Source organism: Salarias fasciatus, chromosome 17 (genome assembly GCF_902148845.1).
Source record: "Salarias fasciatus chromosome 17, fSalaFa1.1, whole genome shotgun sequence".
NCBI lineage: Eukaryota > Metazoa > Chordata > Actinopteri > Blenniiformes > Blenniidae > Salarias > Salarias fasciatus.
The window spans coordinates 14,265,860-14,286,461 of record NC_043761.1 but is presented as its reverse complement, the minus strand read 5'-3'; the positions used below and the strand labels follow the sequence as shown (position 1 = coordinate 14,286,461).

The 20,602-nt window shown below is 44.0% G+C and overlaps 1 long non-coding RNA gene and 1 pseudogene across 1 annotated transcript; both read right to left on the bottom strand.

Moving 5' to 3' along the window:
- Positions 1-282: 282 nt before the first annotated feature.
- Positions 283-15,878, bottom strand: LOC115404652 (plexin-C1-like; annotated as a pseudogene).
- Positions 15,879-17,439: 1,561 nt separating this feature from the next.
- On the bottom strand, positions 17,440-18,781 carry LOC115403964 (uncharacterized). Its single transcript, XR_003933286.1, has 4 exons — positions 18,673-18,781; positions 18,425-18,592; positions 18,159-18,258; positions 17,440-17,950 (listed from the first exon to the last, which is right to left on the bottom strand). It is a non-coding gene; the product is annotated as an uncharacterized LOC115403964 (long non-coding RNA).
- Positions 18,782-20,602: the final 1,821 nt, after the last annotated feature.

Sequence of the window (20,602 nt, the reverse complement as noted above, 5' to 3'; positions counted from 1 at the left end):
GACTTACAAGACTCGGGTTGGTGGTCCACTCATATCAGAACAGTTCATTAACTGTAGTTGTTCGGTCAGACTTGTTGAAACAAGCGCCATCTTTACAGTGACCAGCAGGCCTGTCGAACAGAAACATGATCTGCATTTCATCATTTTGAAAACTGACAATATGTTTTAATGTGTAACAGAATGTAATGAGACAAGAGATCAGTCAACTGGAGGTGAATATTGGATCTGTTTTGCATTTCCTTCATCATTTCTATCAAATCACCTTCAGGAGGAACGGTCTGCTCAGAAAGGATGCAGGTGCATTGTGGGAACTGTGGAGGAAGGCCATCCCGGCTACAAAGCTCCCCAGAAGTTGTGGAGAACTGACAGGCGAACCGGGCCTCTTTGCTCACACTCACATGAGTCTGGATGTTCAGAGTGAGCTGAGAGAGAAAGAACAGAAGATGAGTGGTGAATCAAGGAGCTCCAGCTGGTTTCAGTCCTCAGAGTGTGATCTGGTCTGAACCTGTCCAGTCCCGTCTTCAACAACTTTGTGGGAAATCAGTTTCTGCTGGAAGACATCAGGAATGGACAGCCAGTGGGAGTCCTCACAGTCATCTTCAAAGGTGCAGCTTTGGAAAGAAACACATGTTCTCACCAAGTTCATGACTGCTTGAACTGTTCCAGAAGTTTCTTCTCTCACCTTCCTTTGGAGACACACCACACACAGTATGGATCCTGAGCAGTCCACCACTCCTGGACATTTGTGTGTGCTGCACTTTGCTACAGCCACACGCTTCACCTACAAACAAGAACATTGAAGAAGACTTCAAAATACACCAAATGCAAAGGAAAATTATTATTAGCTGTGTGAGACAATTCCATCAATATCTACCTCATTTTGAAATGGCACATACACATGTTTATGATCCACTGGATCCAGGTGCATTCTGGGAAACACTCGGCGGTCCTGGTTGGACATGTAGAGCACTCTGGGACAGGTGGTGTGATACTTCCTGTCCACAGCAAGCTGAGGACAAGAGTGTGAGTCAATAAATGTTCTGAGGAAGAAACTTCAACTTCAAACTGGATCCTGTTTATCTAAGAAGTCTTTCAAAATCTGTTTATCGTTCATCGTTCACAGGATGTGGTTCGTGATAAGTCAGAGCGAGGGATGTTTCGATGGTTTTGCATTTAATATTCGTGTGTTATGATCTTATCCTGCTGAGTTTTACCAGCATCAGGGGTTTCACAATCTTTATGACTGAAACAGCTGTTTTTTCTAATTTTTCCACCAAATCAAATTTATCTGGAGTAACATAAAAAGATGTTTATCCTTTAATATGAGGAGAGCACAGCTTCTCAAGTTCCACATATAATGTAAGTATTCTACACAATAACTGTATCTTATGCTGCCTTCATGAAGTTTCAATTTAAATTTAGGATGGAAAACACTTCAATACATTTTCAGCTTTTTTATGTGCCTGATTTTAATGGTCTCATCCTTCTGATCAGCATCTTTCAGACAATTTTGACATTTTTTCAGAGAACAGAAATACTTCAGAGGAAAAATACTTTAACTGTTGATCCACACAGAATAAATAAGTTGAATCGAAAACAAGACAGAATAAAAATTTAATAATAATAAGTCATTTTAAATACTAATATTTACAAAGATTAATGGTGACTAATACAAACAGAAAGGATGAAATTTACCAAAACACCATGAAAAACATTCACAGGAAAGAGTTACAGAGACAGCCCTTATGAATACATTACAATCGAGGTCCGTGACGTCGCCCGGTATGGCGCAGCCGGGGCCCCACCCTGGAGCCAGGCCCGGGGTTGGGGCTCGCAAGCGAGCGCCTGGTGGCCGGGCCTTTGCCCACGGGGCCCGGCCGGGCTCAGCCCAAAGGGGCGACGTGGGCCGACCCTCTGGTGGACCCACCACCCGCGAGGGAATCGTAGGGGCCGGGTGCAATGTGGATTGGGTGGCAGCCGACGGCAGGGTGCCCGGCGACCCGATCCTCAGACACAGAGACGAGCTCTAGGGACATGGAATGTCACCTCATTGGGGGGGAAGGAGCCCGAGCTTGTAAGGGAGGTTGAGAGATACCGGCTAGATATAGTCGGGCTCACCTCCACACATAGCCTGGGCTCTGGAACCCAACCTCTCGAGAAGGGCTGGACTCTCCACTTCTCTGGCGTTGCCCACGGTGAGAGGCGGCGGGCTGGTGTGGGTTTGCTTATAGCCCCGCAGCTCCGCCGCCATGTGTTGGAGTTCACCCCAGTGAACGAGAGGGTCGCATCCCTGCGCCTTCGGGTCGGGGATAGGTGCCTCACTGTTGTTTCGGCTTATGGGCCGAACAGCAGTACAGAGTACCCGGCCTTCTTGGAGTACTTGGGAGGGGTGCTGGACAGTGCTCCATCTGGGGACTCCATTGTTCTGCTGGGGGACTTCAACGCCCACGTGGGCAGCGACAGTGAGACCTGGAAGGGGGTGATTGGATCGCATGGCCTCTCTGATCTGAACCCGAGTGGTGTTCTGTTATTGGACTTCTGTGCTAGCCAGTTTGTCCATAACAAACACCATGTTCGAGCACAGGGGTGTCCATAAGTGCACTTGGCACCAGGACACCCTAGGTCGGAGGTCGATGATCGACTTTGTTGTCGTGTCATCTGACCTTCGGCCGCGTGTTTTGGACACTCGGGCGAAGAGAGGAGCAGAGCTGTCGACCGATCACCACCTGGTGGTGAGTTGGATTCGCTGGCGGAGGAGAAAACCGGACAGACTTGGCAGACCCAAACGTATTGTGAGGGTCTGTTGGGAACGTCTGGTGGAACCCTCTGTCAGCATGGTTTTCAACTCCCACCTCCGGGAGAGCTTCTCTCATGTCCCGAGGGAGGTTGGAGACATTGAGTCCGAGTGGACCATGTTCTCCACCTCCATTGTCGAAGCAGCTGCCCGGAGCTGCGGTCGTAAGGTCTCCGGTGCCTGTCGTGGCAGCAACCCCCGAACCCGGTGGTGGACACCGGAAGTAAGGGCTGCCGCCAAGCTGAAGAAGGAGTCCTACCGAGCCATGTTGGCTCATGGGACTCCAGAAGCAGCTGACAGATACCGGCAGGCCAAGCGAACTGCAGCCCGAGTGGTTGTGGAGGCAAAAACTCGGGTCTGGGAGGAGTTCGGAGAGGCCATGGAGGAAGACTATCGGTCGGCCTTGAAGAAATTCTGGCAAACTGTCCGCCTCAGGAGGGGAAAGCAGGTCTCTGCCAACACTGTTTACAGTGGAGGTGGGGAGTTGCTGACCTCAACTGGGGATATCATAGGACGGTGGAAGGAATACTTCGAGGACCTCCTCAATCCCGTCGCCACGTCTTCCGTGGAGGAAGCAGAGGCTGAGGTCTCAGAGGTGGACTCGTCCATCACCCGAGCCGAAGTCACCGAGGTGGTCGGTAAGCTCCTCGGTGGCAAGGCACCGGGGGTGGACGAGATTCGCCCTGAGTACCTCAAGTCTCTGGATGTGCAGGGACTGTCTTGGTTGACACGTCTCTGCAACATCGCGTGGCAGTCGGGGACGGTGCCTCTGGACTGGCAGACCGGGGTGGTGGTCCCCCTGTTTAAAAAGGGGGACCGGAGGGTGTGCTCCAACTATAGGGGGATCACACTCCTCAGCCTCCCCGGGAAAGTCTATTCCAGGGTACTGGAGAGGAGGATCCGACCGATAGTCGAACCTCGGATTCAGGAGGAACAATGCGGTTTTCGTCCTGGTCGTGGAACAGTGGACCAGCTCTACACCCTCCATAGGGTGCTCGAGGGGTCATGGGAGTTTGCCCAACCAGTCCACATGTGTTTTGTGGATTTGGAGAAGGCGTTCGACCGCGTCCCTCGTGGTATCTTGTGGGGGGTGCTCCGGGAATACGGAGTCCGGGGCCCCCTGTTAAGGGCCGTCCGTTCTCTGTATGACCGGAGTAGGAGTGTGGTCCGCATTGCCGGCAGTAAGTCGGACCTGTTCCCGGTGCATGCTGGACTCCGGCAGGGCTGCCCTTTGTCACCGGTTCTGTTCATCATTTTTATGGACAGAATTTCTAGGCGCAGCCAGGGGCTGGAGGGGGTCCGGTTCGGGGACCACAGGATTTCATCTCTGCTTTTTGCAGATGATGTTGTCCTGTTGGCTTCATCGAACCAGGACCTACAGCATGCACTGGGGCGGTTCGCAGCCGAGTGTGAAGCGACAGGAATGAGGATCAGCACCTCCAAATCCGAGGCTATGGTCCTCAACCGGAACAAGGTGGCTTGCCCTCTCCAGGAAGGTGGAGAGACCCTAGCCCAGGTGGAGGAGTTTAAGTATCTTGGGGTCTTGTTCACGAGTGAGGGACGGATGGAGCGTGAGGTTGACAGGCGGATCAGTGCAGCATCTGCAGTGATGCGGTCGTTGTATCGGTCCGTTGGTGAAGAGGGAGCTGACCCGAAAGGCGAAGCTCTCGATTTACCGGTCAATCTACGTTCCCACCCTCCCCTATGGTCATGAGCTTTGGGTCATGACCGAAAGGACAAGATCCCGGATACAAGCAGCCGAAATGAGCTTCCTCCGTAGGGTGGCTGGGCGCTCCCTTAGAGATAGGGTGAGGAGCTCAGTCACCAGGGAGGAGCTCGGAGTAGAGCCGCTTCTCCTCCACATCGAGAGGCGCCAACTGAGGTGGCTCGGGCATCTGTTCAGGAATCCTCCTGGACGCCTCCCTGGGGAGGTTTTCCGGGCATGTCCCACCGGGAGGAAACCCCGGGGAAGACCCAGGACACGCTGGAGAGACTATGTCTCTCGGCTGGCCTGGGAACGCCTTGCGATCCTCCGGAGGAGCTGGAAGAAGTGTCTGGGGACAGGGAAGTCTGGGCATCTCTGCTGAGACTGCTGCCCCCGCGACCCGGCCCCGGATAAGCGGTTGAAGATGGATGGATGGATGGAGTTACAGAGATTTACGGCCTCAAGAAAAAAGAATATTTTCGTTATTTTACTATTTTATCTCTTTTTCATGCATCTTTTCTTTCCTCTTTTCTCTTGTAGATGAAATTGAATTACTGATTCAATATTTTGAGGTTTTTTGGCTCTGAGGTCTCACAAGCTGTTTGATGCTGACAAGCTGTACAGTTTGATGGACTCACCTTGATGAGCTGCCCGTCTCCAGTCCCGATGAAGAAAACCATCCAGCTGTTCTGCCTCACTGCCAGAACAGAGGTCATGTTGCTCTGTCTGAGGAGAACTGTCGGCTGAAGCCGACTTCTAAGCCACCTTTGAAAATCGTTCTGTAAAAATAGGGTATTTTTGGTAAAACCTGATGTAAATTCGCATGATTTTAAAGAAATTGTTTAAAGTAAGTTGCCATAACTTTTTACAGTAGGTGACCTTTTTGTTTTGTTTTGTGACTGAGCTTGAATTGACTGTGTGTTCATTAGTTTTCTGAGAAAAAGCAGGTTCAACACTCAGCAATGAAGAAATGGGTGTAAAATATGATGGATCAGAGGAAGAAGTGAGGAGGATGATTTTCTGCTGAGCTTTGAGCTGCTAGCATGAAGCACCTGGACTGCACACACTGATCTCCTCCATCATCTTTTTATCATCAGTGATGCCCTGTTATGACACTTTGTGTTGACAGGTTTATTATATATTTAAAGCCAAACATGAATCTAAAGTCTCGGCTTTGCGTTCACCACGACCTCCTGAATGCTGATGTTTTCAGTCACTGTTAGCTACTAGCATAGTTAGCTTTGGCTGCAGAGTGGACACAACTTTGTTCAATTCTTTCTCATAAACCGTAGTTTGAGCACCGTGTTGCTTTCTTTAAGCCTCACAGCCAGGGTGAGAGTTTCACTCCTGTTTGGTGACTGTTTACGGTTTAATTTAAAAACAGATTTGGGTGTAGATATTTTCCCTTTTGGTGTAACATGTTTTCAGATTTGTTTTTCTTATTTCTTTGTGATAACTGGTTTTGAGATCAGTCACACCTGAAGTCAGTCAGGCTGATTGGAGCTGCAGGATAAAGTGTGTGTGACTGCTGCAGTCTGGAGTGTGTGACACACCACACTTATAAAGGAATCATTGACTATGAAAGAGGTTTCATATAAACCCACAACACATCTCCACACAGAACCTCACTTCCACACAGGAACAACCCACACTGCAGCCACACATTCATGCTGACAATTTAAAGTCACAATTCTCAAAGTTCTCTTCAGTCAGATATAGTTCAGTTGAAGCGGGTTTTATGACTTTGTGTCTGTTATGACTGATTCTGAAGGCAGGGACCTAAAATGTGACGTGCAACTTTTATATTGTTGACAACCTGTTGAACATCATTAATTTTTTCTGATGGATTTCATTTTACAAGACTTGGATTGTTTGAGGTTTGTTCAGCATTGAATGTGTTCAATGCAGCAGGTCATCAAATTCAAAGTTATTTCGACATATTTAGTTTTTAAAATTCAGCTGATACGGACATTATCTGAAAAATCTGTGGCTCGGTACAAAGAATTGATCCAGCCTGCATTTGCTGCATTATCTTGTGAACTCACAGAAATGAGCTTATTGACCAGTGGTGATAATAGTGATCAGTTTTTGACAGTGCTATGCACTCACTAAAATCTGCCCTTGACGTAGTGGCCCCGTTGCAGCTGAAAACCAATCGACCCAGGCGCGTTGCTCCATGGTTTAATTCTGAAACCCGTGTTCTCAAACAAAAAACTCGGCAATTAGAAAGACTGTGGCGTAAACCTTAATCAGAACAATCTCTGAAGGCCTGGAAATGTAGCTTGCTAAGCTATAAACAAATTCTTTTTAAAGCCAAGACATTATATTACTCTCGTTTAATAGAAATAAACAAAAATAACCCTCGGTTTCTATTCAACACTGTAGCCAGACTGACAACCAGTCATACTGTAGTGGAACCAGTAATCCCAGAATCTTTAAACTGCCATGACTTTCTTAAATTCTTTAATGATAAAATCATAACCATTAGAGGTAAAATCAGTGAAGCGCTTTCCTCAGATCAAGCTCAGGGAATCCAGCCACTGCCTCCACCTGAAATACCTGAAATACTAGATAGTTTCTCATTAGTAAATGGGGCTGAGATTACTTCAATTGTAATGTCTTCTAAAATCTCAACCTGTCTCCGAGATCCAATTCCAACTAAGCTTTTCAAAGATATCCTTCCAGTTATCTTAAATACGATCATAACTATAATAAATACCTCTCTAGAAAATGGCTATGTGCCACAGTCATTTAAATTCGCAGTAATCAAACCACTGCTGAAAAAACCTAATCTCGATCCTGATATTCTAGCTAACTACAGACCGATATCAAATCTGCCTTTTATTTCAAAAGTCCTGGAAAAAGTTGTGGTTAAACAGCTTTACTGCCACCTACAGGACAATAGTTTATTTGAGAAATTTCAGTCAGGATATAGAGCTTATCACAGCACTGAGACTGCGTTAGTTAAAGTCACTAATGACTTGCTATTGGCGGCTGACGCAGGTCTAGTCTCAATCCTGGTTCTCCTAGACCTCAGTGCAGCTTTTGATACAATCGACCACAATATTCTCCTGCAGAGGTTAGAATGTGAGGTCGGCATCAGAGGAAAAGCCCTCTGCTGGTTCAAATCCTATTTATCTAATAGGTACCAATTTGTTCACGTTAACCAACAGTCCTCACCGTGCTCCCAGGTCAGTTATGGGGTTCCTCAAGGGTCCGTGCTCGGGCCAATTTTATTTCTGTTATATATGCTTCCTTTAGGGAACATAATTAGAAGTCACGATATCAATTTTCATTGCTATGCAGATGACACACAACTGTATTTATCTATGAAACCTGATCAAACTAATCAAATAGATAGACTCAGTGACTGTATCAGAGAAATTAAAACCTGGATGACTACGAACTATCTCCGTCTGAATCCTGGCAAAACAGAGGTCATTATACTAGGCCCCCATAAACTGAGAGAGTGTCTATCCAAACAGGTTATCACCTTAGATAACGTCAGTGTATCCTCCTCCTCTACTGTGAGGAACCTCGGGGTCTTATTTGATCAGGATATCTCATTTAAAGCACACATCAACCTGGCTTGTAAAACAGCATATTTCCACTTGCGCAACATAGCTAAAATAAGAAACATTCTACCTGGAAGCGATGCAGAAAAACTCATCCATGCATTTGTTTCTGCGAGATTGGACTACTGCAACTCCCTTCTCGCAGCCTGCCCAAAAAGTGTATTAAAAAACTTTCAGTTGGTTCAAAATGCGCCGCCAGATTATTAACTGGAACTAGAAGACGTGAACACATTACTCCCGTTCTAAAATCTCTTCACTGGCTTCCAGTCGAGTTTAGAGTTAGATTTAAAATCCTTCTCCTCACTTACAAAATCCTAAATGGGATGGCTCCGACCTATCTCCAAGATGCTTTAACGCCTTATCAACCAATCAGCGCGCTCCGCTCTCAAAATGCAGGGTTACTGGTGACTCCTAGAGTCTCTAAATGGACATTAGGTGGAAGAGCCTTTAGCTATCAGGCACCATTTTTATGGAACCAGCTTCCAAGTGGTGTCAAAGAGGCAGACACAGTCTCCACATTTAAGGTTAGGCTCAAGACGTTTCTCTTCGATGCAGCCTATGATCAGGTCAGCTAGGGATTCTAAATTAAACTAAACTAAACTAAACTAAACTAAACTAAACTAAACTAAACTAAACTAAACTAAACCAAACCAAACTAAACTAAACTAAACTAAACCAAACCAAATTACACTAAACAAAATTAAACTAAACCAAACTAAATTAAACTAAACTAAACTATACTAACTAAATACTAGTTTAAACAGTTAAGTATCCACAAAGCTGCCCTCGGAGCTAGAATGCTGTGGGAAGTACGGTGCACTGAGCCCTATCCTCTAATGTCTGAATGTTATTCCCTTTAGTCCGTTCATTGCTTTTCACCTGTTGTCCCCCCTTCGAGGGGGAGTCTTCTCCAGTTTCAGTTGCTGACTCCACTATTACGAGGGCCTATGAACAAGCTCCTTCCGGACCGGGAGGACACTCCTGTTGGTCCTGCCCATGGACTGGCTTCGGTTCTACTGCTGGGATCCGTGGTTCTTGTGCTGGACCGTCCAACCGACTGTCCTCAACATTGTCCTAGGCTTTACTTCTTATTGTCTCATGCTAGCTGTTGCCAAAGCTGTCCGTCCCTGGGAGAGGGATCCCTCCATACTGTGGTTCTCCCCAAGATTTCTTCTTTTCCCACTGGGTTTTTGGAGTTTTTTCTTGCCGGATGTGAGGGTCGAAGGCGGTGGTTGCTTCGTTCTGTCTCGTTACTGTAAATATTGACATCTTACCATTATGCTTATTCACTATTACTTTTACCGACCAATGTAACATCTTGAAGCCCTCTGAGGCAACTGTTGTTGTGATACTGGGCTATACAAAAATAAATTGATTGATTGATTGATTGATCTAATTCTGGCGCATGACGCTCTTTCACTACTCCAGAGGATTGACGTTAGTTTTGGCCAGAGGAGCTCGAATAGATGGAAAATGACCACAAACCGGTAAGGAAATAAAACATGTTGTGTTTGGTGTGAACAGCTTTGAGATTTGTTGAAGAAGTGTGTGAGAAACATGCGATCTGAGGTGCCGGCTGTGAAATGTGAAGATCGGTTTTGGGTTTGTTTTGCCGCTGACGGGAGCTGGTCAGCTCAGAGAATATTCTGCCTGGTATCATCTTCAAGTGTAGATTTTCTAGTTTAATTTGATGTCCAATATGTTGCGGTGGAGCAGACGGATCTTGCGTTCTGTAGCGTTTTGTGTCCAGAGGTGTGGGTGAGGGGGGCGTGTTATAAAACAAACACTCGGTCGTCAAAGTGCAGCTGGAGTCTCAGTTAGTGAGATTAAGACTTCTTGTTTGAGACACAGTTGAAAGAAAAAAATCCACGCAGCACTTTAGTCACTTTTTACACCTGGTGAAGTCGCGCACAGCTGTCGGTCCGTCGGGCTGAACCGGTTACATAAATTAATTAAATCATAGTCGTGAATACGTGACTCGGCGTTCTGTTCTCCCCTGGGAAAACGTGACATGCGACATCACTGAGAAACATTTTCTCTTACAAATTCACTTATACATATGTTATGAGGAAGTAACGCACAGTCACTTAGGAAAGTAACTTTAATCAGATTACTGGTTTGGAAAGATGAACGCGTTAGATTGCTCGTTACTGAAAGAAAGTAATCAGATTAAAGTAACGCGTTAATTAGTAGCGCGTTAGTGACAACACTGTCAGTACCAAGTGTCGATTAATCTAAGGGATTGTACCATCTGGTCCTATGAGCTCAAGTGTGCCTGATTTTAATGGTCTCATCCTTCTGATCAGCATCTTTCAGACAATTTTGACATTTTTTGAGAGAACAGAAATACTTTATGAATGACAGAGGAAAAAAACTTTAACTGTTGATCCACACAGAATAATTAAGTTGAATCAAAAACAAGACAGAATAAAAAATTAAATAATGATAAGTAATTTTAAAGACTAACATTTACAAAGATTAATGGTGACTAATACGAACAGACAGGATGAAATTAACCAAAACACCATGAACAATATTCACAGGAAAGAGTTACAGAGAATTACGGCCTCAAGAAGGAAGAATATTTTAGTAATTTTTACATTTTTTTCTCTTTTTCATGCAGCTTTTCTTTCCTCTTTTTTCTAGTGGATGAAATGAAATTACAGATTCAATAGTTTGAGGTTTTTTGGCTCTGAGGTCTCAGAAGCTGTTTGATGCTGACAAGATGTTCAGTTTGATGGACTCACCTTGATGAGCTGCCCGTCTCCAGTCCCGATGAAGAAAACCATCCAGCTGTTCTGCCTCACTGCCAGAACAGAGGTCATGGAGCTCTGCCTGAGGAGAACTGTATTCTGACGCAGAGTTCTAAGCGATCTTTGAAGATCTTTCTGTAAAAATAGGGTATTTTTGTTAAAACCTGATGTACTGGTAAATTTGCGTGCTTTTAAAAAATTTGTTTAAAGCAAGTTGCCATAATTGGAGTAGGTGACCTTTTTTTGTTTGTTTTTGACTGAGGTTGAATTGACTGTGTTCTGCATTAGTTTTCTGAGAAAAAGCAGGTTCAACACTCAGTAATGAAAAATAGGTGTAAAATATGATGCATCAGAGAGGAAGAAGTGAGGAGGATGATTTTCTGCTAGCATGAAGCACCTGGACTGCACACACTGCTCTCCTCCATCATCTTTTTATCATCAGTGAAGCCCTGTTATGACACTTTGTGCTGTCTGTTTTTTATATATGTATTTTTAAAGCCAAACATGAAGCTAAAGTCTCTGCTTTGCGTTCACCACGACCTCCTGAATGCTGATGTTTTCAGTCACTGTTAGCTACTAGCATAGTTAGCTTTGGCTGCAGAGTGGACACAACTTTGTTCAATTCTTTCTTATAAGCCGTGGTTTGAGCACCGTGTTGCTTTCTTTAAGCCTCACAGCCAGGGTGAGAGTTTCACTGCTGTTTGGTGACTGTTTACGGTTTCATTTAAAAACATATTCGGGTGCAGATATTTTCCCTTTTGGTGTAACATGTTTTCAGATTTGTTTTTCTTTTTTCTTTGTGATCACTGCTTTTGAGATCAGTCACACCTGAAGTCAGTCAGGCTGATTGGAGCTGCAGGATAAAGTGTGTGTGACTGCTGCAGTCTAGAGTGTGTGGCACACCACCCTTATGAAAGACATAGACTTTGAAAGAATGTTTTATATAAACCCACAACACATCTCCACACAGAACCTCACTTCCACACAGGAACAACCCACACTGCAGCCACAGTGACAAATTAAAATCATCAGTTTCAACATTCTGTTCAGTCAGATATACTGTACTTCAGTTGAAGTGGGCCTGTTTTGAGGTTCCAGGTTTGCTTTTGACTTTGTGTCTGTTATGACTGATTCTGAAGGCAGGGGCCTAAAATGTGACGTGCAACTTTTATATTGTTGACAACCTGTTGAACATCATTAATTTTTCTTATGGATTGAATTTTCCAAGACTTGAAATATTTGAGGTTTGTTAAGCATTGAATGTGTTCAATGCAGCAGTTCATCAAATTCAAAGTTATTTCAACATATTTTGTTATAACATAATACGAATGGAAACTAAATCCAGGACAGACGTCCTGGTGCAGTGTCGACACCTTCACTCCTCATCTTTGGTTCTGTGTCGCAAAATTCCACAACATCTGGACCAGACCAGTAAACTTAGATCCTGCTCAGTATGAACAATGCATTGAAAATTACAATGTAATGGATTTATATTTCAGTTATTTAAGGTGTTTAATACTGATATGGTTTTAATAAAAACCTACTTGACTGAAACTTTCCAGAGAAAATTCTGTCACACCGTCTACCTCTGGCTCTAGCCAGTGGCTGGCCGTTTCTCTTCTCCCTCCTCCTTTCCTTCCTCCCCTTTTCTCTCTGTTGGTGGGCGTGTGCTTCTGGTGTGTGATTTGTGGACTGGTGCAGAGGAGCAGCTGATCACCTGAGTGCTTTCACCTGCAGTGGGGTGCGGTCACAGCAAACAATTCATCTCTCTATAAATCTGGCTCTGACCACCCGCTGCTCCGGTTCCAGGACCACGCCCTGCTCACCTCCTCGTCTCATCAACTCTGGAACAGAAAAGTCTCTTGGATCCTCCCTCATTGGACTGCTGCACCAGCATACCCATCCAGTCTCGCCTCCAACTGCACAACCTGGATCCCACCTCCCTTGCCTTTCTCTCCGAAAGCCCTGTCCCTCGCCAGGTTGTAGTGGTTTGGCTGCAGTGTAGTTATTTACATTCTTGGTTACTTCTGTCTTTGTTAATTTGTGCTGGTTGGTTCGGTTTGTCCTTGGTTAGTTCAGCTCGCAACTTGTCTGTTTGAGTTCTATTAGAGTCAGAGAATATTCCTGCCTGAGTCCTCAGTTCGTTTGTTCGAGACCCGTTTGTTACCAGGAAGTTTTGACAACTTTTCTTGCTGTTCTGGACTGATCTGGTTTTGTGTTGGGTTCCCAGTCTGGAAATAAATCTTTCTTTGGACTCTGCTGATCTAGTCTCTGTCCGCGCCTGAGTCTCTGAGTCCGAACCCTGACAAATTTGTACAGAAACACACTGATCATGGGTCTGATGATCACATAAACCTGAATATAAAAACACATGACTGATCTTTTGAAAAAAAATCATCAAATTTGATAGTCTGTTCTGATCAGCATTGACTGTCATGCTGTTATTATAACATTACAAAATATTAAATTGAGTTGAATTTGTTTGAATATGTAAAACCCATTAAAAGTAAGTGACTCGCGCTATCTTCTGAGAGATCAGGGGGCTATTGCACAAAAGTTGGATAAATACATCCAGGATAAATGGAAATGCGCGGCTTGAGTAAGCCTAGTCGGTGTTTTCTCGGATCAATCGGTTGCACATTTGCCGAGCCAGGATGAAAAGACGCGGCTTACTCCAGCCAGGTGAGGAGCATCAGGATAAGTGGCGTTCACGGCGTTCTTCAGAAGACCACGAGATCGATCACAGAATCACAGATTGAAAATGGAACAAGGACGAGCATCTTACTTCACACGGGATGAGCAGCAGTGTGCGGACTGTACCGCGGCTGTTGGGGGGGCTCACTTAAAAAGGGGGGTGCCCCAGAGCGAGGACTTTACACAAAACACGTCCATTAATATCACTCCATATATTACAGCCTGTACGTCTGCTGTGGCGTTTAAGGCATAGCGCCCCCGCTTTAATGGTGAGGACAAGTACTGCATGCAGGCCGGCAGCTTTATTAAAGTGAAAAAATGACGCGCAAATCACCCACTAAAAATGACCTAATTCTGCATATGATCCATGATTATGATCATACAAAAGTGATAATAATAAAATACAGGAAATACACGGGGGGAACAGCATTTTGCCAATATTTAGGATATTTATTCAAGAAAATTTCAATTCTGTGTCCGTGTTCTCTATTGAATCAGTTGTTCTCATGCTGTGTTCTGTTTCATCCCTCATCTGTCATGAAGAACAAACCTGTCGGCCAGAAAAGAAGCTGCAGCAGGTGAAAACCAGACATAAAAATATTCTGCAGTCTGGTAAGTTACTTAAGTGTAACCCAAAGAGCAATTATCAAATGAAGTGATAAATTAGTTGTCTTCTGAGAATGAATTTCTGTATGATTTTAGCCGTTAAAAAAGTGGAGTCAGAATGATGTGGGACCCTTTCACTCCTAAAGGTGGAGTCCTGAAATAGGATTTTCCTATTTTCAGAACACGGTTAAGACAAAAGGATATGCTGTCTTTTATTGAAGTCCATTTCAGTGGTGTGATACATTTATTTTTCCTTTGTTTCTCATTTTACTCATTGTGTAGCCTCAGGGTTGTTTTATTTTATTTCTTATTCTTTATTTTTTACATCAGTGTGGTTTAGAACCAGTTTCATTTAGGTTTTTTTTCCATTGTCTTTACAATAATTGTGAGCCTTTTATTGTAGGACTTGTATTAATAAAGAAAGGATTCTGAAATGTCTGTGTTGAAAGTTATGTTGGTCTTCATATAATCTGTGCAACAAAATAATGCTAAAGTCAACCAGACCCTGCAAATGCAATGACTACAGTAATAAGATTTGGCTGCAGGAGGATTAAATGATGTAATGTGCAGAAAAATCCAGGAAATGCTGTAAACCACGCCCGTTTCTCACATTGTTGACAGCAGTTTAATCTTATCCTGGGTAGTTAGCCTGCTGTGGAGCAGCTGCAGAGAATAAATCACTGTGGTGACTGGTCTGGGATAAACTTGGCCAGCTTTTGTGCAATCGACTTGAGGATAACTTCGTCCAGGATAACCACAAGATCACCACAGGATAACAACAGTTTGCCGGCTTAATCCCTTATCCTGGTTTTGTGCAATAGCCCCCTGGACTGAAGTCAAACAGCAGCAGCTGGCTGTTGGTTTGTCTTCCATCCACACTGAACACGCCGCTCCACAGCCTCTGCGGACCACCCGGGACGACCGAGGAGGCCAGCAGTCTGCTGCCATCACTACCAGAGAAGATGACAGCTCCCATCAGAGACTTCAGAGTCTTCTCTTCATGTAATTTGTCTTTGAGCCAAAACAGATGGATGTGGTTGTTTTTAGCACCTGGTGGCTCATTGGCGAGCAGATATATGGTCGAGTTGATCTGGAATCCATCCACGAACTCCAAGTTCCCTTTACTTTTGATGGTGGGTACGCCAGATGCCTCATTTGTAGAAAATATCCCCCCGGTGGAAGTGTCCTCAGTGTTGTGAAGGTTTACAGTTCCTGAATCAGAGGGACATTTCTCCTCTCCAGACCCGTCCTGTTGTATCGCAGTCAGAATATAAGAGTCACTGCGAGGCTGGTTTTTCTTCAGGGTCACCAGAAAAGCGACGGACGCGCTGCTGCGTTTGGCTGGTCCCACCTGGAAGTTTTCCTTGTGCAGAATGTTGGAGATGTTGTTCAGGTCCAGAATCTCACAGTATCCACACGCTCCATCGATCACACCGCAGCTGATCACAGACTGATTCTTCTCAAACAGTAATAAAATATTGACCCTGAAAGTTGCGTTCCAGTCAGCGGCAGCAGGAACTCTGTAGAAGTCCTCCGTGTCCGGATTCAGGACTCCTCTCAGGGTCAGACTGTGGACCGGGGTCAGGTCGTGGGTCAGCTGGTACAGTTTCTCTTCAGTGGCGATGTAAACCGTGTTACTGTCCACGGCCAAGTGACGGATGTCTCCATCCAAGAGAAAGGATGTGTTCTTCCTCCAGACACAGACTCGGGGCTCCACAGAGGATTAAAAGCAGACCGAGCAGCAGGACCATCTTCCAGGGAGGGAGGCAGCTTCAGCTGAGAGACCCTCACACACTTCAGACCTGCATGGCTCTCTGCTCTCCGACACACACGTCCTGAAGCCGTGCATAAAAGCGCCTGAGTGAAAAGGAGAAGTGCTGAAAATGGGAGGGAGCAAGTCCTGCGAGGCTGAAACTCAACTGACATTTATCTGTGTTTATTCAGGAAATGTCACGATTACACAGTGTAGAACTATTGACTGCACAATGTGAATTTTAATTTCAAAATTAAGTCTGTCCGGTAATAATCTGTGTGCAAAATCTGACCATCCTGATGCTGAGCGCTCCTCAGTAAAACACGTCTTTAACCACAATGAAATTTGCTGAGATTTTTTTCAGTGTGGAAATCAGGAACCTTAAAGGTCTGAATGCTGCAATAAATAAAAATATACAAATTTACCCCATCTGCAAGACTTAAAGGCAAAATATTTTCTTCTGCAATATGTATGAAGACTCTTCGGTTTGCAAACCCTTGATATTGACCAATGCGTGCAGATTTAGGTCCCTAATGCAATCTTTAATCACTGATTCAAATGAGATAGCCCTCAGAACAAGATCAAATCAGCCTATCAGAGTTCAGGGAGAATTTGCACACAAATCCTATCTTTAAAAGCCAATAACACAACGATCTGATGATACAAACATCAGAAGCTGGCACACTGTCCCTGGGGCGGGGCAGTGTGCCAGCGCACGTGTGGGATTGGAGCGTCAGCTTTTTCGATCTGTTTCAGTGTCTGGCTTTCGCCAGGGAGAGGACCAACAGGTGGGCGAAGCAGCACACGAAGTAGAACAGAAAATTATCACTTGTCAATTTCAGTTTGGACCAAATACGGATTCAGCATTGTGTGTTGATTTATCCTACAACACATACAGCTACAAAAACTAAACCTGTAAAATAATAATCTGTCCGAAACATGTGATAATACCGACAGGAAGTTATTGATGCTGATTTATGGCATGTTACTACAAGTAAGTAGACAATATCCTCCCCATCTCTCTGCGACAAACATTGACAAATAACATTGAATTACCTGATTTGAGTAGATAAATAATTACAATTTTAATAAATGTTTTTCTCATTTTGGGATTTAGATCATGAATATAAAGAGTAACTTCTCAAACCTCTAAGTTAAACTACAATATGAGCGCTGTGCTCTCATTGCATTGCTGGGTTTTCTTCAGGTCCTCCAGTTTCCTGCCACAGTGTAAAAACATGACAGGTTAACCAGAGATTCTACATTTAGAGAAGCTGACACGTCTCACATCTGTTGAACTCTGACTACATTTGAAACATTTTGATTTCTTGACTTTGAAATAATTTTAATTATTTTTTGTTTTTCTAACTATATTATGAAAACAAAGTTTTCCATAGTTAGCTTAAATCCAGCAATGAGAAGACAAGAAGTATAACAAGCAAATTTTATTACATGGTGACCAGACATAACATGTACACAGTCTGCAAAACTGGTTAATACAACAAAACAATTGAATGACAAAAAAAGGCCTTATTTCATTTTGAACAAATTCAGGCCACTCTGAGTAATAGTACAAAGTTAAACAAAAAGTTACAAGAAATGTGTTGTAAATATGAGCTATAAATGATCGTAACTGAATAAAAATACAAAAAAGTGCTTCACATGATTAAACTGTTTCCCACAAGCTTCCTCTTTATACAGTAAACATGAGATACATGAACATGAGAACCTGATCCCAGTGATACACAGTCAGTCTGAAATCTGTTGGATTCTGTCTTTGCTGGTCACAGTATCTGCTTCACAACAAACCAAAAGAAATGTTTTAATGGCAAATTAAACTTTAAAAAAGAACAGAAATGGAGCCGCTGCCTGTGGTGTTTAGAAGCTTTAACCAGCCACATTTACAGTGCGGACATACAAGCAACTGAAATTACTAGTAATATAAACAACAAATCCAAACCTTTCTTTTGAGACGATCTTGAACTTTTTTCTTATAAAACAGCACCAGTGATCAGTGTTTGTTCCTCTTTGTGGCGACTTTCTTATCCCATAGACAGATAAACACCAGCGCTAAAAAAAACAAAACAAAAAACACATTCCAGTTCAAATCAAGGAAAAACACAATATTAGTCATGAAATTAAGCAGAAAACATTGATTAGAACCTTCCAATAAAATTCAGTGAAAGTGAAAAGTTTGTAAGAAACTGTTTCAGTATTTAAAAACTGTAAAACAAAGTTAGTGGTTTAAAAGTGGAAAATGTTGTTTTTGTCCACTTACCAGCAATAACACAGGGGATCAGCATGAAGCGCAGGATGACAATGACTGGAGGCATTAACATTGGAGGAGCAAGTAACACTGTCTTGTCACCGTATTTAATCTAAAACAGAAAACATCTCATCAGAGCCTTGAGCCAGAGATATGAAGGCTGGATTTTTGAGTGAATGTTGATAAAATCATCAAGTAAATGTGTCCAAACAAATGCAGGAATATTTCTGTGTACATGTGCATTTCATACAATAATGAGCTTTCTTGCATTTAATTACCATTAACGTCTGGAACTGTGCGCTGGGTGGGCTCTGAATCTCACAAGAGTAAAAGTTGAACTCTTCACCAGGGTCTTTGTCTTCCATGATGCAGGGGTATCGTTTCTCCTCCTGCTCCCCCCATACTGACAACTCCGCTGGTGTTATCTCCAGTTTGTCTGCTTTTCTCTGAAATGACAGCAGAAATTCATGTTGATCCCATGTGGAACACGTTGGTGTGATTTCAACCAAAACAGAAGAAATTCAACCTGTATGGTGATCTGGACGTGGTCACCCCTCTGTGTGGATGTGAAGCTGATGAACTCTGGGTCTGGATGGTAGATCAGGTTTGTGGAGCAGATCAAGGTTTCATTGGCGACTTTCAACAGAAGAGAACTGCTGGAAACTGTGGAGGGATTTGTAGCTGCAGGTGACTTGAAGGTGAGATTCTGCATGAAATCAAAAGAGAAGAGACGTCTCATATTGATGATACGATTGTTATTTGACTCATTGTTTCTATGATCATAATGATTAAGATGTTCCAAGATGTTGTGGGTCTTCAGATTGAGGAAACATTTCCTCCATCCTTCACAACAGAAACCCAAACCCTGGTCTTCGCTCTCCAGACCCACCTGATGGTTCCTGTCAGTTGGAGGTTGGACTTCCTGAGGGGCTCGGCTGTGAATGACCCCCTCCACAAACTCCAGGTGAGATCCAGTGAGTGTGATCTTCCTCCCCCCACTGCAGGTTCAAGGAAAGTCGTTGACATGAAACTTATAGCTCAGCATGATACATTAAAAACAGATATTAAAGAAAATCCTGGTAACTCTTCATTTTCAGGCAGTCGACTGATTATTGTGTTTTGTTTTGAGCATCACAGTATCAGTAAATCCAAGCACACCTGATCCAGGAGTTCCTCGGTGAAATGTCTCGACAGGAAGGTGACGGCTGGTAGGTGATGCTTGCGTCACCGTGGCAACTGCCGTCTGGGAGGAGAACGCAGGCTTTCACTGTCCCTTTACGGTTTGCTCTGGGAATGTGGAAGGTCAAACTGGAGCCGCTGTTGTTCCAGACAGGAGACCTGAGCAGAGAACACACAACAAGACTCAACAAGATCCAGAAACAAATGAAAACTGAGCAGAGAAATGCTCCTCAATGCTCCATCACTCTTGGAAAACTGCACCATGTTCTCCTGAGAGCTGAGAGAAAAGGTTGGATCATGTCACTCCTGTTAAAATGTGATGGGTCAGTGTGTTTCATGGCTGCTGTTTCTCCTCTTGGACTTCCCAGATGTGTGTGAAGCGACTCACTCCTGTGGCGTACAGTCCAGGTCTGCCTGCATCCTCACTCCGGTCACACCGCTGAGGTTACCACCTGACAACACTGCGTGGTTTCTTCCATAGAAAGACACAATGCTGGGGCTGATGGAGGAGATCTCAGGCTTCTGACGAGGAAAACACATCAAAACACAATCAGCAGCAATACAGTCAGAGTGTGGAGGAGGAGAGAGTCAGAGGAAGAGACTCACAGGAAAGTTCAGCTCAGACTGCAGCATTTGACACACACTGTCCTGCAGGAGGAGGAAGAAACACTTTACAGTGATGGAGCATCTTTCTGACACATCAGATGCTGTGGGCTCATGTATGATTTGGATTTACTGCTAAATTAACAAGTACAACATAAATGAAATGTAGATGAGCCTGTATAACAGTAAGAAAGATGTTATTACATTTAACAGTCGTTCATTAGCCCAGGAACAGCCGTTGTTGCTCCATTCACAGCCGGCTTTGATACACTGCTGACACCTGAAGGGAAAACACAAATCAGAGTTTGAATCTGCAGGAAGGAACAGGAAGAGCTTCATACACCACAGTCACCAAATTGAAACAATCAAACTGTCGGTAAGGTTCAATATGAAAAAAATATAACATGCTATATGTCCGTAGAAAAACGTCTGCTTCGTTTGAAATTTTTACAATTTCCTTGGTGGTTTGGTGTGCTGGATTAGAGCCTCCTGCAGGCTTTATTTTTCACACCCCTACTTAATGCGAGTGCTTGGAAACCCACGAAAAGACAAGAAAAGCAGATACAAGCAAACTGCTCTTCAGGTCTTATTCAGTTAATTGTCAACAGGTCAGTTCAGAATTCAGCAAATAAATAGTTGGAGTGGAGTTTCAGTCGTGTTGTGAAAGACCGAAA